The sequence below is a fragment of the Molossus molossus genome, unplaced genomic scaffold (genome assembly GCF_014108415.1).
Source record: "Molossus molossus isolate mMolMol1 unplaced genomic scaffold, mMolMol1.p scaffold_m16_p_3, whole genome shotgun sequence".
In the NCBI taxonomy this organism is placed as follows: Eukaryota; Metazoa; Chordata; class Mammalia; order Chiroptera; family Molossidae; genus Molossus; species Molossus molossus.
The window spans coordinates 131,612,793-131,629,467 of record NW_023425366.1 but is presented as its reverse complement, the minus strand read 5'-3'; positions in this window follow the sequence as shown (position 1 = coordinate 131,629,467).

Genomic DNA, 16,675 nt, shown 5'->3' with positions numbered 1-16,675 from the left:
TTGGTATGGGCCTCTTTGGATCTATCATGATTTGAACTCTCTGTGCTTCCTTTTTTCCTTCATCATGTTAGGGATGTTTTCAAACATTATTTCTTCACATAGGTTCTTGATACCTTGTGCTCTCTCTTCTTCTTTTGGTATCCTAGTGACACAGATGTTGTTACACTTCATATTGTTCCCAAAGGTACCTTAAACTATCCTCATTGGGGGGGGGGGGGTTCTGTTTCCTTTTTGCTGCCCTGATTGGGTGTTCCTTTGTACCTTGTCTTCCAAGTCACTGATTTGATCACTGCTTTGTTGAGCCTGTTGTTTATTCTTCCCAGTGTATTCTTTATTTCAGATATGGCATTCTTCATTTCTGACTGGTCATTTTTTATGGTTTCTATATCCTTTTTTATGATGTTGAGCATCCTTATAATCATTACTCTGAACTCTATATCTGATATATTGCTTACTTCCACTTCATTTAGTTCTTCTTCTGGAGAATTCTCTTGTTCCTTCATTTGGGGCCTATTTTTTTTCTCTCTATTTTGGCTGCCTGTTTGTGTTTGTTTCTGTGGAATAAGTAGATCTGCTATGACTCCTGGTCTTGGAGGAGTGGCCTTATGTAGTAGGGGACCTGTGGCACTCAGCGGTGCAGTCTTCCTTATTACCAGAAATAGGTGCTCTATTTTTAATAATGTACCACAGCAGGAGGGCCCTTGTGTGTGTTCTGTGAGCCCTCCTGTTGTAATTACGTCTTGATTGTTATTGGCCCATCCATGCATGGAATTGACCCTCATGATGGTCGACAGTGAAGTTCAACCCCCAACACAGTGTGCAGGCTGCTGTGCAGATGCTGATCACACAAAGCAGTGTTCGCCTCAGCAGGATTTGGTGCCTGTCAGTGTCTCACTGTGGATATACTGCTTGTGAAGCTTCCTGGATCCTGCTCTGTAGTTGTCTGAAGCTGGCCACTGGGTGTACTGGTTCTGGCCTCTTCAGAAGAACTCTGAGACTTGTCAGATGCTGTCTGTGAGTGGCCCTGAGCAACCTGCTTGGAGCTATAAATAAACCATAGCTTGTGGCTGCCTCTGCTGGACCTAGGTGCATGTGGAAAGGACCAAGCCGCAAACCAAGGTCTGCTTTTACTAGCACAGGGCCCAGGGACAGATCAATAAAAGTCTCAAAGCACCTGGGGTCCGCCTCTGCCTGCAGATTGTCTTTTAGTGTCAGTCACCTAATGAGCGTCCAGTTATAGTCCTCAGTAGGACGTAAGCTCCACAGGGTAAGGTGAGAGGGGTTCCAGTGGGTGGGGCTATTGCTTTCTTTAGGCTGATGTTGCATAGACGGAAAAGCTCTGCCTGACAAAGATGGCTTCTGCAATATAGGGGATTGACTCAGCACAGGAATTAATGTGGCTGTTCTCTTAGCTCTCTTTCCAGAGCCACCAACCTCAGACTTTCCCCATATGACTCTAGTCCACTCTGCTCTCCCTGGGCCAGAGCCCCAGTGACTGAATGCCAATGAAATTCAGTGCATTGGCCTTTTAAGAGGGTACCTGTGTTTTTAGCCATCTCTCCCTGGTGCACAGAAAGCCTGCTGCTTTTCTCAGCCATTTGTTATATGGGCACCTTTCCTGGTTCTGGTGCTTTGGGATGGGGAGCCCAGCTTGGGGTTTAGACCCAGACTTTTCAGGGGGAATCCCCCACAGCTAATGTATCCCTCTGGAACTTTAGTGGCTGCCTCTGGAAACCCAGCCATTCCCTTCTCAGCTCTGCACCTCCTATGAATCTCGACATAGGCTCCTCTTTAAGTAATGGTTATAAGGCTTCTCTCTATCTAGTCATCAGTTGTTTATTTGGGAGATTTTTCTATATTTTATTGTAATTCCAGTTTGATCCTAGGAGAAGGTCAGTGCGGCTTCCTCCTATCTGCTGCCATCTAGGAATATCTGTTTCTTATTTTATTTCTTCATATATTTAAATGTATCTTTTGATTTTCTCCTTGAGCTAATTGTTAACTCATTCATCATTTAGTAACATATTGTTCAGCCTCCATGTGTTTGTATGTTTTTCTTTTTTTGTAATTGATTACTAGTTTCATTATTGCTGTCAGAGAAGATGCTTGATATGACTTCAATCTTCTTAAATTTATTGAGACTTGTCTTGTGTTTAAACATGGAACCTATCCTACAACATGTTTCATGTTCATTTGAAAAGAATGTATTTTCTGCTGCTTTGGTGTAAAAATGTTCTAAAATATCAATTACATTCATCCAGTCTAGTATGTTATTTAAGGCCAGTGTTTCCTTCTGGATTTCCCATCTGAAAGATCTATTCATTGATGTCAATAGGGGGTTAAAATTTCCTACTATGTCTATATTACTGTTGATGTCTCCTCTTATGACTATCAAGATTTGCTTTATAGCCCTAGCCACCAGTTGCCTGTAAATAGCTTAACTGCTCCAATCAAGGGCACATGCCTGAATTGTGGACTGATCCCAGGAGCGTCATGCAGGAGGCAGTCTATAAATATGATGCTATCACATCAATGTTTCCCTCTCTCTCTCTCTCTCTCTCTCTCTCTCTCTCCCTCCCTCCTCCTCCCCCCTCCCTCCATTTTCCCCTGTCTCAAAAAATCAATAAACTATTTTTTTAAAAGAAAATATTTGTTTTATATATTTAGGTGCTCCTATGTTGGGTACATAAATATTTACAAGGATTATATCTTCTTGTTGGGTTGATTTCTTTATTACTATGTAGTGTCCTTCTTTGTCTCTTATTATAGTCTTTGTTTTAAGGTCTATTTTGTCTGATCAACTATTGCTACCTCAGCTCCCCACCCCCCAATTTTATGAAAGAATTTTTTACATCCCTTTACTTTTAGTCTCTATGTGTTTTTCATTCTGAGGTGGATGTCTTATAGACAGCACACGTATAGGTCTTGTTTTATTATTCATTCAGCACTCTATGTCTTTTGATTGGAGCAGTTAAGCTATTTACATTTAAAGTGATTATTGAGCACATATTTATTGCCATTTACTATTTATAACTATGTTATTCTTTTTTTTTTTTTTTTTTAAAGAGACCCTTTAACATTTCTAGTAATACTGGTTTGGTGATGATGAACTGCTTTACCTTTTTCTTGTCTGGGACTCTTTTTATATGACCTTCGATTCTAAATGCCAGCCTTGCTGGGTAGAGTAATCTTGGTTATAAGTCTTTGCTTTTCATCACTTTGAATATTTCATGCCACTCCTTTCTGGCCTGCAACGTTTCTGTTGAGAAATCAGCCGATAGTCTTATGGGAGCTTCCTTGTAGGTAACTAATTTCATTTCTCTTGCTGCTTTTAAGAATCTGCTTGTCTTCAACCTTTTCCATTTTAATTATGATTTGTCTTGTTGTGGGCATCTTTGAATTTATCTTATTTTGGATTGTCTGTGCTTCCTGGACTTGTGTGTCTTTTTCCTTCACCAGGTTAGGGAAGTTGTCAGTCATTATTTCTTCAAATAATTTTCAATCCCTTGCTCCCTCTCTTTTCCCCTGGTACCCCTATGATGTAGATATTGTTATGTTTCATGTTGTCCCAGAGGTCCCTTAGACTATCCTCATTCTTTTTTACTTTTTAGAAATTTTTATTGTTGCAAGTATTACAGATGTCTCCCTTTTTTTCCTCCATTGACTCCCTCCTCCTTGCTTCACCCCACTCCTGCTTTCCCCAAACTATTGTCTGTGTTCATTGATTATACATATGTGCATATACGTTTTTTAAAATTATTTTTCTGTATTGATTTTAGAGGGAGAGGAAGTGAGAGGGGGAGAGAGACAGAAACATTAATGAGAGAGAACATCGATTGGCTACCTCCTGCATGCCCCACTCTGGGGATCAGGCCCACATCTGTGCATGTGTCCTGACCAGGAATTGAATTAGTAACCTCTTGGTGCATGGGTCAATGCTCAACCACTGAGCCAAACCAGCCAGACCATGAATATAACTTCTTTATTTGATCTGTTCCCAAACCCCTCCACCTCCTTCCTTCTGAGGTTTGTCAGTCTGTTCTCTACTTACATGTCTCTGGATCTATTTTGATCAATGGCTTACATTTTACATGATACTTCATAAATAAGTGAGATCATGTCATGTGGTACTTATCTTTTTCTGACTGGCTTATTTTGCTTAGCATAATACTCTTCAGGTCCCTCCATGTTGTCTCAAAGGGTAAGAGATCTTTCTGTCTACAGCTGCATAGTATTCCATTGTGTAAATGTACCACAGCTTCTTTATCCACTCATCTACTTTTGGTCGTTTCCAGATCTTAGCTATTGTAAATAACACTATGAGCATAGAGATGCATATACTCTTTCTGATTGGTATTCCGGGCTTCTTATGATATATTCCTAGATGCGAAATCACTGGGTCAAATGGCAATTCTATTTTTAATATTTTGAGGAAACACCATATTGTTTTTCATAGTGGCTGCACAAGTCTGCATTCCCACCAGCAGTGTACTAGCCTCATTTTTTAACTTCTGTATTGTTTTTACTGTTCTGTTTTGGTGTTTTCTGCTATTTTGTCCTCAAATTCACTGATTCAGTTTTTTGCTTCATCTAACCTCTGCTGATTCTGTCTAGTGTATTTTTTATTTTAGATATTGTATCCTTCATTTATGGATTTTTTAATGATTTCTCTGTCCTTTTTCATGCTTACTATCTCTTTAAGTTCTCATTGAATTTAATTATTCTTCCCCTAAGTTCATAGAGCATCCTTATCATAATTCTTTTGAACTCTATCTGGTAGATTGCTTGCCTCCATTGTGTGTGTGTGTGTGTGTGTGTGTGTGTGTGTGTGTGTTTTCCTGGGGATTACTCCACTTCCTTCATTTGGAACTTTTTTTGTCTCCCCATTTTGTTTGCTCCTCCATATTTGTTTCTGTTTATTAAGTAGATTTGCTGTGTTCCCCAGTCTTGGTCTGGTGGCCTTATGTTGTTGGTGTCCTGTGGGTATCAGTAGTATCATTCAAGCAAGGTGCTGAAAAATGTCCCTGTGTGGGTTATGTGAGCCTTCCTGTTGTAGTTGAGTCTTGGTTGCTGTTTGACCCTCCATGAGTGGGGTTGGCCCTCAGGCTGACTGACTGTGAGGATCAACAATGACCACAGTTTATGACCTGGTGTGTGGCTGATGACCACACAAAGCATAATTATCCTCAGAAAAGTCAGGTGCCTGCCAAAATCTCCCTTTAGATATGTCACTTGTGGAACTAATTTGACCCTACTCTGGTGTGGTCTAAAGTTCATAACCAGGTATGTTTTTTCTGGGGCCTCTTGGGAGGGATTTTGGAGTAGGTCAATGTCAGATGCTTCCTGTGACTGGTCCTGAGCTATCTGTTTGGAGGTACAAAGTGATCCACAGTTTGGGCTGTGTTTGCTGAACCTGGGTGTTTGTAGGAGAAGCCAAGATACAAACCAAGACTGGTTTCTACCAGTCCCAAAGGGAAGGTCAGCAAAAAGCCCAAGAAAGTGCTAGCTGCCTGTTTTGCTCAGTCACTGAAAGAGCCTCTGGTGGTAGGTGAGGTATGTTCTCAGTGAGGCAACTGGTAGGGAAAAGTAGTGTTTAGCAGTTTGATGGAGTCAAACTTGGTGCCAGTGCTGAATCCAAGGCCACTCAGCAAAGGTCTCAGGGTATACCAGGTCTAGCTGCCATCCCCAGGGGGCCCACAGACTTTTGTGGTGGGGTAAAGTATCAGGGAGTCATCAGGGTGAGGCCAGCAGAGTTTCTCAAGCTGAAACAGATCAAGATTTGGCCATGTGAAGGGAGTGATCAGCACCTGTCTGGCATGCGAGGGGAAATGGCCCCTGTCCTAGGGCCACACAACTCAGTCTTTCCCAGACTACCTGGACCACCTGGAAGGGGCAGGGCCACCAAGAGTCAGGATGGTGGGGCTAGCTGCTCTCGCATGATGGGGATGTACTAGTCAGGCTCCCTGGAAGGAGAGGGGAATGATCCCTGCGTCAGAGCCACCCACCTCAGCCTCTGACATCCCCTGAGTCTGCTGGATCTCTATATCAGGGACTCAGGCAGCTGTCTCCTCCACAGGGTGTGTGCTCTGCAGGACAAGGTGACAGAGAATAAGGATGATGGGGCTATTGTAGTCCCCCCAGGATGATGCTTATGGAGGGGACTGCTTGACCAAGAAAGATGGTATCTCTGGGCAGTAGAGAGAAACTCAACTCAAGGACTCTGATAGTTGTTCCTTTAGCTCTCTCCCCGGAGCCACAAAGCCCTGTTTCTCCTCATAGGACTCTAGTTCACTCTGAGCCACCCTGCCTCTCTGCCAGAGCCCAGAGTGAGTGGCTACCACAAGATTTTGTGCACTGCCCCTTTAAGTGAATGCCTGGGTTTCTAGAAGTTCCCATCTCTCCCTTGTGGACAGAATTCCCACTGATTTTCATAGCAGATGTTATGTGAGTGCCTCCTCCCAGCTCTGGTGCTCCAGGCTTGGGAGCCTTCATGCTCCGGAGGCAGCACCTTTGCATCTGCGATGTCCCTCTGGATTCTCGACCACCACATGTGGGTGTGGGGCCAGCCTTTGCAAGTCTCTGCCCTTCCTACCAGTCTGTGTGGCTTGTTCTGTAATTCCTTGGTTATAGGACTTCAGTTCAACTAGTTTTCAGTTGTTTATTCAGGTTGCTTCTTCTATATTTTAGTTGTAATTCCAGTTTGGTGCTGGGAGAAAGTGAGTGTAACGTCCACCAACTGTGGTGTTGTACATGGCGATGAACATGGGGTGCATATATATTTTTTGAGTTAGTATTTCTCTTTTTTTGCAGATAAGTAACCAGAATTGGTAGTTCTATTTTTCATTTTTTGAGAAACCCTCATTTTACACCGATTTACTTTTCTACCAACAGAACACAAGGATTCCCTTTTCATCTACATGTAATTTGTTGATTTATTGATGATAGCCATTCTGACAGGAGTGAGGTGATATTTCATTGTGGCTTTGATTTGAATTTCTTTGATGATTAATGACCTTCTGCCTAGTTTTACATCCATTTTTGCTATTGAGTTGTATGATTTCATTATATATTTTGAATATTAATCCCTTATCAGATATATGATTTGCAAATATGTTCTTCCATCTCGTAGTTTGCCTTTTCATTTTGTTGATGGTTCCCTTTGCTGTGCAGAATATTTTTTGTTTGATCTAGACATGTTTGTTTACTTTAGTTTTTGTTGTTTTTGTTTTGAGCATCATAAATTTAAAAAATTATCACTAAGACATATGTCAAGGAGCTTACCACTTATTTTCTAGTTTTATGATTTAAAGTTTTCCATTCAAGTCTTTAATCCATTTTAGTAATTTGTGTGTATGTGTACGGAGGTGGTCCAGGTGCATTCTTCTGCATGTGTCTGTCCAACAGAATTTTCTTTGCAGAACCACTTTCCTTTAACTCTTAGCCTTCTTTGGAGGGGGTGGGACTTGGTTGAGCAAGAGAAATAAGTCTTGATTAGTGTAAGCCAATTATCATATCCCATCCCTATAGGTACAGTGACTGGCTCTGTGATGAGCACGTGGCCACTTTTTGGCCCATGAAAGTTGAATTCAGGTTCGGGTGTTGGGAAGGAGACATTTCAGCTCAAAGGGACAGGAATCTGAGAAGGTGTGCAGTCTGGAGAGTGCCAGGCTGTCTGAGAACGAAGTCCACACACACAGGGAGCTGAGCAGGCCTGGTGCACACGCCTGCTGCCTCGGGAGAGCTCCTGAAACCCGCAGAGCCGGCTACTCTCCAGTTTTCCTCTTACGGAGTCAGTGGATCCTCTTCCTGTGAAAGCCAGACCGATCTGGGTTTTCACTTAATCGCCATGAAGCATTTAACTGACAGCAGAACTGGGGAGAAAAAATAGCACAGTTTAAATTTTCAGAGTAATTTCTTGTCTAGTTCTTCATTTGGTCCTTGCCACAATGCTAGAGTCGGTGTGTCAGGGGTGCCAGACGTCAGCTTCGCGAGGCCGGGAGGCAGGGCGCTCAGCTCCCTCTCTCTGTTTCCTGGCACAGGGCCTCCTCACAGGTGGCAGACACTCAAAAGATAATTGTTGAGAGGATGAGCGAATTTAAAGTTTTCATGATATAATTTCAGCCTTACTTGGCACCTCCCCTTTATCTAACAGGACCCACTCACCGTTCCTTGAATGGATCTTATATTTCTGTTTTCCTGAGTCATTTCTTCCATCTCAAATATCACCTCTGCTTCCTCTGTTAGACCCTCGTTCACCTTCAGCGCCAGAATAATGCATCTCCCTCTTAAGCTTGCTTTGCTGCCCGTGTCTTTCCGTAAGAGCTTTTCCACGCTCTAGATTCCTGTAGGAAAGGTGATAAAGACTCAGACAGACCTGAGTTGCAATCTTGCTGTGTCATTTCTTAGCTGTGTGACCTTGGACACGTCATTTAAATGCTGTAAACCTGGGTTTCCTCAGTACAAATTCAGGGTACACTCCTGCCAACCTCGTGTGCCTGCTGGCAGGGCAGGTGAAACACAGAGTGTGCACGTGTTCTGAGAGTTGCAGGGAGACAGCCATTCTGAGAGGCCTATGATTATCCCCGTTGCACAGTGCGGTTACATAAACCGTGCCTGAGGTCGAATGACTATCCATTTACTGGTTTGGCTCTAAGTCATTATTCGCTGTGTCAGGCACGGTGGGGCTTGGGATGTGGTGATGAAAAAGACAGATACAGTCTGCTCTCCTGTTTGTGGGGAAAGTGGATCTGACATAAACAGATGATCACATGCGCAATGTACACTACAAAGGAAAAGTCTAGGGTATTATGGGGAAGGGATGTCAAGAGGTTGTAAACTGATCATAAGAATTTCCTGAAGTATGGGTGGAAAGAGAAAGGGACATCTTCCTCCTGTTACGTAAAAGCCAGGATCAGCTGCCTTCTGTCTCTGCTGATCCTGGGGGTTTTGGCTTAGGCAGTCTGGTACCCTCCTCCCCAGATCCCTGCCTTGGCCGCCCCAGGGGCAAGTGGCACCCCCTTCCCTTGCTCCTTGGCACCAGAGGAGGGGACAGTGCCCTCAGGGCTCTGATTGTCTGTGCCTGGCTCTCCTCATCGGTGCTGCCATAACTGTCAGCCCTCACCGCTGCTCTCTGACAAGACTTCTGATGATATTTCTTTGTTCTCTGAAATTACCTCCCAGAGAGTAAGAGTTTAAATAACAATAAGAAGTGTGCTCTTATAGCCTCGCATAGCCTTGATGCAGTATTTCCTCCCTTTCTCTGAGCCACAGTCAACAGAGTCAACACAGCCCTGCTCAGAAGCCTGCCTTCCCCAAGGCGTCCGGTGGAGCCTGGGACCAAGGGCTTGTGAGCAGGCAGCACACAGACCGCACACACGGTAACCAAGCAGTCTGGGAATTGCATGTGAAAATCCATATTTCTGGCTCCTTTTGAGAAGTCAGAGCTGGCAGCACTGTGCCCACATCTGCAAAGGCAGTCCTCACCTGTGGTGGAGCGGCAAAGGTACCTGTGGACGGCATGGGGGCAGTCCTCCGACGTGCCCCAACTCAGCCTGCGTCCGGCATCACCATACCCTGTGGTCTCTCTGGAGGCATCTAAGTTTGCATTGAATTTGAATTTTAATTTAAAATGGATCTGGCACATTGTAAGTGCTGAATTGAAAGTAGCTATTATTGCCCTAGTCGGTGTGGCTCCATGGTTAGAGCATCGGCCCACACACCAGAAGGTTGTGGGTTCAATTCTCCATCAAGGGCACAGGTTTGATTCCCAGTCTAGTTGGGGAACCTGTGGGAGGTGTGTGTCTCTTTCACATCAGTGTTTCTCTCTCCTTCTTCTCCTTCTCCCCACTCCCTCCCTCCACTCTCTAAAAAAATCAATGGAAAAAATATCCTTGGGTGAGGATTTTAAAAAAGAATGGCCATTATTAATAAAAATAGTAATACTATTCAAAAAGTACAGCATTAAAGAAAAAGATATGGGGCATTTTCTGCAGAGCACTTGAGTAGGAATAGTGATAAATCAGCCAAATATTCGAAATGGACCCGCCCTTCATCCTAACCAGCACTGTCACCTTCGACCATTTCTCAGTAAGTGCACAAAATCCTTACCCGTAATGGGAACAGAGCCTGCTGCAGCTAGGCGATTATTTTTATTTACCATCATAATATAATTGTGCATCCTTTCAATAATCACCCAACTAGAAATTACATAAACAGATACTCTTAGAAAAGTACAGATTGATGAACAGATAACCAAAGTCAGTGGTGGGCTCTGCAACGTCCAGAGGGAACTTTCTGTTTGGGGTCAGACAGGATGATGTGCACAGAGGAGAATCGTCAGGGATACAGACTAGCCAGACATTTGGGTCTTTTTGAGAACGGATTCAGGGCAGAAAGTTTTCTCTGGCTCAGTCTCCACCAAGGTTGGCTGTGTCCATCAGCAGCTAACAATTTAGCTGAACTTGCATCTGCTTTCTAATAAACTTGTGAGAGTCCTGTTCCAGTTTATCCCTCCCTCCCTCCCTCCCTCCCTCTCTCTCTCCCTCCCTCCCTCCCTCCTTCTCTCTCTCCACCCCTCCCTCCCTCCTTCTCTTCCTCCCTCCCTCCCTTCCTCCCTCTCTCCCTCTCTCTCTCCACCCCTCCCTCTCTCCCTCCCACTCTGCTTTCCTCACCAGGCTTGGAGTAGCGGCCTGGTGCTTGGTGCTGTCCTAGGTGCTGATAATACAGTAGGGGCACAAGACAGGCATGAAGCGTGCCTTGCTGGTGTTTACAAGACAGCACCCTCTTCCGGTTGGCTCTTGGGAAATGAGATGCAGAATGTCATTCCTCATGGACTTGCTGGTCACCTACTGTGTGCCAGTCAGAGAGCTAGGTGCCGAGTCGTCTGCAGGAACCAGACCAGACACGAGCTACCTCTCTTGGAATTTACATTCTAAGCCATCAAAGCAAGAAAATAGCAGGTATGGGCAAGTGCTATGATGAAAACAAAACGGTGTGTCAGTGATATCTGAAGAGACACAGCACAGAGTTTGGCTTGTGGACACTTCATCACGGTTCTCCCCTATCCAGACAACCTGTATGACCCCTATCTTCTCAGTGGGTTCCATTCTTCTCTCCCTTTTCACCTTGTCATCTGGAGTCAGAGAAACTTGAACTTGAACTCCAGCTCTGCCACTGTTCTGTGCTCATGAGCAGTTCGCTGAACGTCTGAGCCTTCGCTCCTTGTCTGTAAATCGTGCATAAGGATAGCATCTGCCCTTTGGGACTGAAGGGAGAAGTGCTGAAATGTCACATGTAAAGTACTTATACAATGCCCGGCACAGGAAATATTTAAATGTGAATTATCTGATTCCTACATGTGCTTCCCAGGTCAACTCAAGCCTCACCTCCTCTGGAGGACTCTGGTTGCCCCCTTCCCTCCACCCATCACCACCCCACACACAATGACCTTGCTGTCCTAGGCCCAAGGTGCGCATGATTCATTTATTCTACCTGCTAACTGTCTGTCTCAGCAACCCTAACACAGCCTCCTGCACAGCACGCACTCCGTGACCTAACACTACTGAATCCTTGGCAGGCGTTTGATGCCTGTTTATTGATTCACGACATGCACCTGAGTTAATTTCTTTGTCTTAATGCCTAATCATTCTCTGTGGACCAGGTGAAGGGGAGACCTGTGGGTCATGTCAGGAATCCCTCAGTCCCAATAATACAGAACTCATGTGTGTAGGGTTAGGGCTACAGCCCTCAGATTTATGAAGACCAACCGCCATGGAAAACCCCACTTTCTGCATGAAGGGGAAATGAAGGGTAATCACACGGCTTTCTTCGGCTCCACTCGTGTGTGAGGAGAGCTCACTGGCAATAATTACAGAAAGGAAAGGAAAGGAAATAAGGACCAAAGGAAGAATTAGTTGTACTCGGCCTAATTAAAACCTCATAGAAAGAATTCTCCTCTTACTTGGAAAGGTGATCTAACATGACCTTGAAGCCGTTGTATTAACCACTGCACTTTTCATTTTAAGGAGAATGAATGGCAGAAAGATCATTTGGGGAAGGCAAACCCTTCTGCTGCTTCTCAGAAATTAAATGACCTTGATTGCTGAACCACTTCCTCCCAAAGAAATTAAATTAGATCAAACCCTGTCAGTTAACAAGGGAAATCAAATCAACCCAAAAGAGGAGCTCATTTAACTTATTCTCTGGCAAGAGGTGGGGCTCGTAGGAAAGGTAGAAGGGCAGGGTGGTGGGGGGCTTGACCTTAGGTCAAAGTTGACTGAGTTTTTCCACTTTGTTAAAAAAAAATACACATATTGAAGAAAATAGCCTTCCTTCTCAGGCAGTGTTTATTCTATATAATGTGTCTTAATGGTAGAGAGAGATGTTTTCATGGTCTAGCACAGTTTAGAAAATTCCCTGGCCAATCATCTGCCCAGAAAGAGGCCACTGCAGTCAGGTATAACCCGCCCCCCCCCCCCACTAGACATCATGTGCATTTCTGATCTGCCAGCCCTAGTGCGCACCAGCTCATTGCATTCTCACGGGTATTCACGCCAGCTGCTGTTATTATTCTCCCCATTTTACAGATGAGAAAACTGAGTCTCAGAGATGTGAAGTCATGTGCCTGTGGTCACACAACCTAAGTAGCTAGCAGGGCTGGGGCCAGAATCCAGGTTTTCCTGATTCCAAAACTACCAGAGTTCTTTTCCCACTAGGCCACAAGCCCTCAAGGAGTGTTTTTCTCAGGCGAAATGTCAGAAGTCCTTTAATCCCACGTGGGAGATGTCACTGGTCCATATCGCTCTAGTTTGGTAATGGTGATATATCCCGTAATGTGTACTCAATAGCTGTTTGCGCCTGTTCAATAAAAACCGGCAAGTGTGTGAGAAATGCCCGAGTTGAGGTCAGAAGAGACAGCGTGACTGCCCCTCGCGGACGGGTAACGGCCTCTGTGTTCAGGAACAGAGAACGGAGCCAGCCGCCCGGCAGCTGAGACAGGCACAGACTGGGTGCGCGCAGGCCCTGGGGCCCGACGGCCTGCCCCTGGGCCCGCTCGGCAGCTGTGCCACTGAGGGCAGCGCACTTCCCTCACGGGGGCTGATTTCTCGTCTTCAGAATGGACAGAACAACAGCACCTACTTCATAAGGATGCAGTGACGATTAAACGAGATCGTTCTATAATTAGCATACATACGTGCATATTAAGATACGAAATTTGGTCCCAGGTCCTGGGCAAACCTAAGCTTCTGGAAGAAGACAGAGTAGTCAGTTCCCTGGACTGGTCACTAAGGGAAGCTTGTTTAGGGACGACTGGACTTGAGCTGGCAGGAGGAATAGAAGCCAGGAGCCAGGAGGTGGGCGGGCCCACAAGGCATGCTGTGTTCTCAGCACACACCCAGGTGGGCGTCCATGAGGGAGGCCCCTGCCAGGGAGGTCAGGCCAGAGAGGAGAGATGCGACTCGGGGACCCCTCCATCTTTCCATCCTTCCATCCATCCTTCCACCTGTCCATCCACCTTTCTGTCCTTTGGTGATTGCACCTGTTCCTCCATTTTTGGTTAAGAAGGCAGCATGTGGAGATGGAGAACCTGGACTCCAACCCTGTGTCATTTGCTACTCCATGACCTTAAACAAATTTTTTTGCAACAGAGAGGAAGGGAGAGGGGGAGAGAGAGAGCATTGATGTGTAAGAGAAACATTGGTGGCCTCCTGTATGCACCTGGCCGGGGATGGAATCTGCAGCCTTTCCTGGTGTGCAGGACACTCCCACCCAGCCTCGCCCCCCAGCCAAGGCTGGAACACGCGTGTTAACTTCTCCAAGCTTCCAGTTCCCCACTTGCAAACTGGGACTGTCTTCTGGGGGCAAAGGGGAGTTGCCGGAGGGTTTAAGCAAACGGCTGTCCTGTTTGTATTTCACACGTGTTCTCTGCTGTAGGAAGATGGAGCGAAAGGGGCAGGACAGCAAGGGGGTCATTTGGAAGGTGTTACAAGTAACTCAGGCAAAGACGATGTGGACACAGACAAGCAGTGACACCCTCACTGTGTGCTCCAGGGGCGTCGCACGGGGCTGCGTGCTGTGCCCAGGTTGCTTTGTTGAGTCCTCCTGCTAACCCTGAGAGTTAGATCCCGTTCTTATTACTTCCATTTTACAGACTTGCAGAGTGAGGCTCAGAAAGGCGAAGAAACTCGCTCGGACCACACAGCTGCTGGTGCTGAGCTGGGGCTCGGACACAGGTCCTGTGGCTTGGACACGCCTTGCAGCTCCAGGCCCCTCGCAGCGAGGATGAAGGAGGGACTGCTTCCCAGAGAGGGCAAATGTCCAAACAGTGCAAGGAGCTGACCGCCTGGCCGCGAGGTGCTGGGACCCAGGTGAGCTAGCTCTCCCGGGAGAGCCTGGTCGGTAACGTTTGCTGTGAGCAGGGAGCAAGTCCTCCTGCTGCGGCTGACTTCAAGTTACCAGCATGATGTCACTGAACATGGGGTTGGGAAGAGAAAAGTGGGCGCCGCTCGGGCCTGAGTCCAGGAATGTGCCCCTGGGGATTTCTGTGTCCTCGGGGTTCACAGTGCCTTGAAAGCTGGGGAACAGTTCCCGGGACAAGTGCATTTTGTCCCAACATTGTCACAGGGTTTCAAGGTGTTCACCGTTATGCCAGCGGCCTTACCCTCCGTTTCAAACATCAGCATCCATGTGGCATTTAATCAACAGCTCAGCAACGAGCACCTGCATCGCTGTCATCGGCTGACCGGGGCCTGACCCTGCTGTTCTGGCCCAGGTTTCACTCCCTCCCCACCTGACTGGCCCAGGCCTGGTCACGGGGTAACTGGAAACATTACCTCAAAAAATTAAAAATTAGAAATTTCTGCCTCTGGGAATATATCCAAAGAAACACAAAGCACAAATTTGAAAGAATATATGGGCCTGTGTTCACTGCGGCACTATTCACAGTCGCCAAGATCTGGAAGCAGCCCAAGTGTCCATCAGCAGATGAGTGGATAAAAGAGCTGTGGTACATGTACAAAATGGAGTACTATGCAGCTGTAAGGAAGAAGGGAATCTTACCCTTGTGACAGCATGGAGGGACCTGGAGAGCATTACACAGAGTGAAGTAAGCCCGTCAGAGAAAGACAGATACCTCATGATTTCACTCATATGTGGAATCTAATGAACAGAATGAACTAATATGCAAAACAGAGACAGACTCACAGAGAGCAGACTGATAGCAGTCGGGAGTTTGGGGACTTGGGCGGAGGGACTGAGCAAAAAATAAAAAGAGAAGAAACTTGCAGATACAAACAGCAGTGTGGGGACTTCTGGCGGGCAGGGAGGTGGAGGAGGGTATACACGGGATAAATGGCAACGGAGACTTGATGGGTGGAGAGCATACACTGCAGACGGTGTGCTGTAGAATTGTGCACCTGAAACCTGCATAATTCTGTTACATGGTGTCACCTCAAAATATTCAATAAAAAGAACTAGAAAATACAAAATAAAAATAAAAAAGGTCTCTTGAACCCTAGTCCTGTGGCTGGTGTTCTGCCACAGCCTCCTCATGCTGTTAGCCAGAGAAAGTCCCAAGTCTGAGTGCAACTCCAGGCCGTGGAAGTGAGTTCTTCCCTTCAGTGGAAGGACTGGGAGCCCGTGGGAGGGACCACGGACGCAAGGCTGCGCCGTGGCCCGAGGCCAGGGACTCGGCGTGCTATGGGGTCTGTCCAGTGAGCAGAGCAGACTCTAGGGCTGGGTTTCCCCACTTCCTCCCCAAGTGGGCCTCTAGCCTCTGCCCCTCCTGCTTTTCCCTTACCTTACTGAGGAAAGCATGGGGCGAGCTCATGGGCTTGGGAGTCTTGAGTTTCTGCCACAGGGAAGGCTGGTTCTGTCCCAGTTTGGAGACCCGAGTATGAGATCCTTCCTTCTTTGCCATTGTGACAAGCCAAGAGCCTCCCCCACAAGGCCCCCAAGTGACCCCCAGAAAGAGGCTGCAAACACAACCTTCCCTAAAGCATCTTAAAATTAGTGCCTTTTGTATATAAATAGGACTTGTTTATACCACCCGCATAGCAACAGCCACAAAAGAAGATAATTAGGCATACACACAGCAATCAAGCACATTGGGCTCATTGGCATCGTTAAACTCAATTACCTTCGCTTGTTATTCCTGGGGGCTATGATACAAGTAGTAAATGCCAGTGGAATCCGAAGCATGTTGTATTTTGCTGAAACAGGGATTTGTTAATTTACTGCCTCTCAGAGATTTTTGTCCAAACGAGGAATATGCTGAGTGCTTCCTCTGGCTTTTCATGGGGCCTGCTGAAAAACACCGTTGCCGAAAGACGGGGATGTTGTCTTGGGACCTGTGTTGAGGCCCTGTGAGATTCTTGCCTTAAAGATTCCTGCCCATCTCGGGGTGGGATTAACTACACATATTAAGCCCTGATAATGGGTATATCTTATTTAATCTTCACAATTAGCCCATTGTGCACAGGAGGAAACCGAGGTTCTAAGAGATGAAGTTACTGCCTGAAGTCACAGAGCTTGTGAGAGGCAAGTGCAGATCTCTGCGGACTGGGAAGTTTCCTGAGTCCAGGATCGGTGTCCCTGCGTCTGTGGTTCCCAAATCCTGTTGCCGGTTTCCCCTCCAGCTTCCTGGTATGTCTAACAAACTTTCTCAACCTGAAGTGCT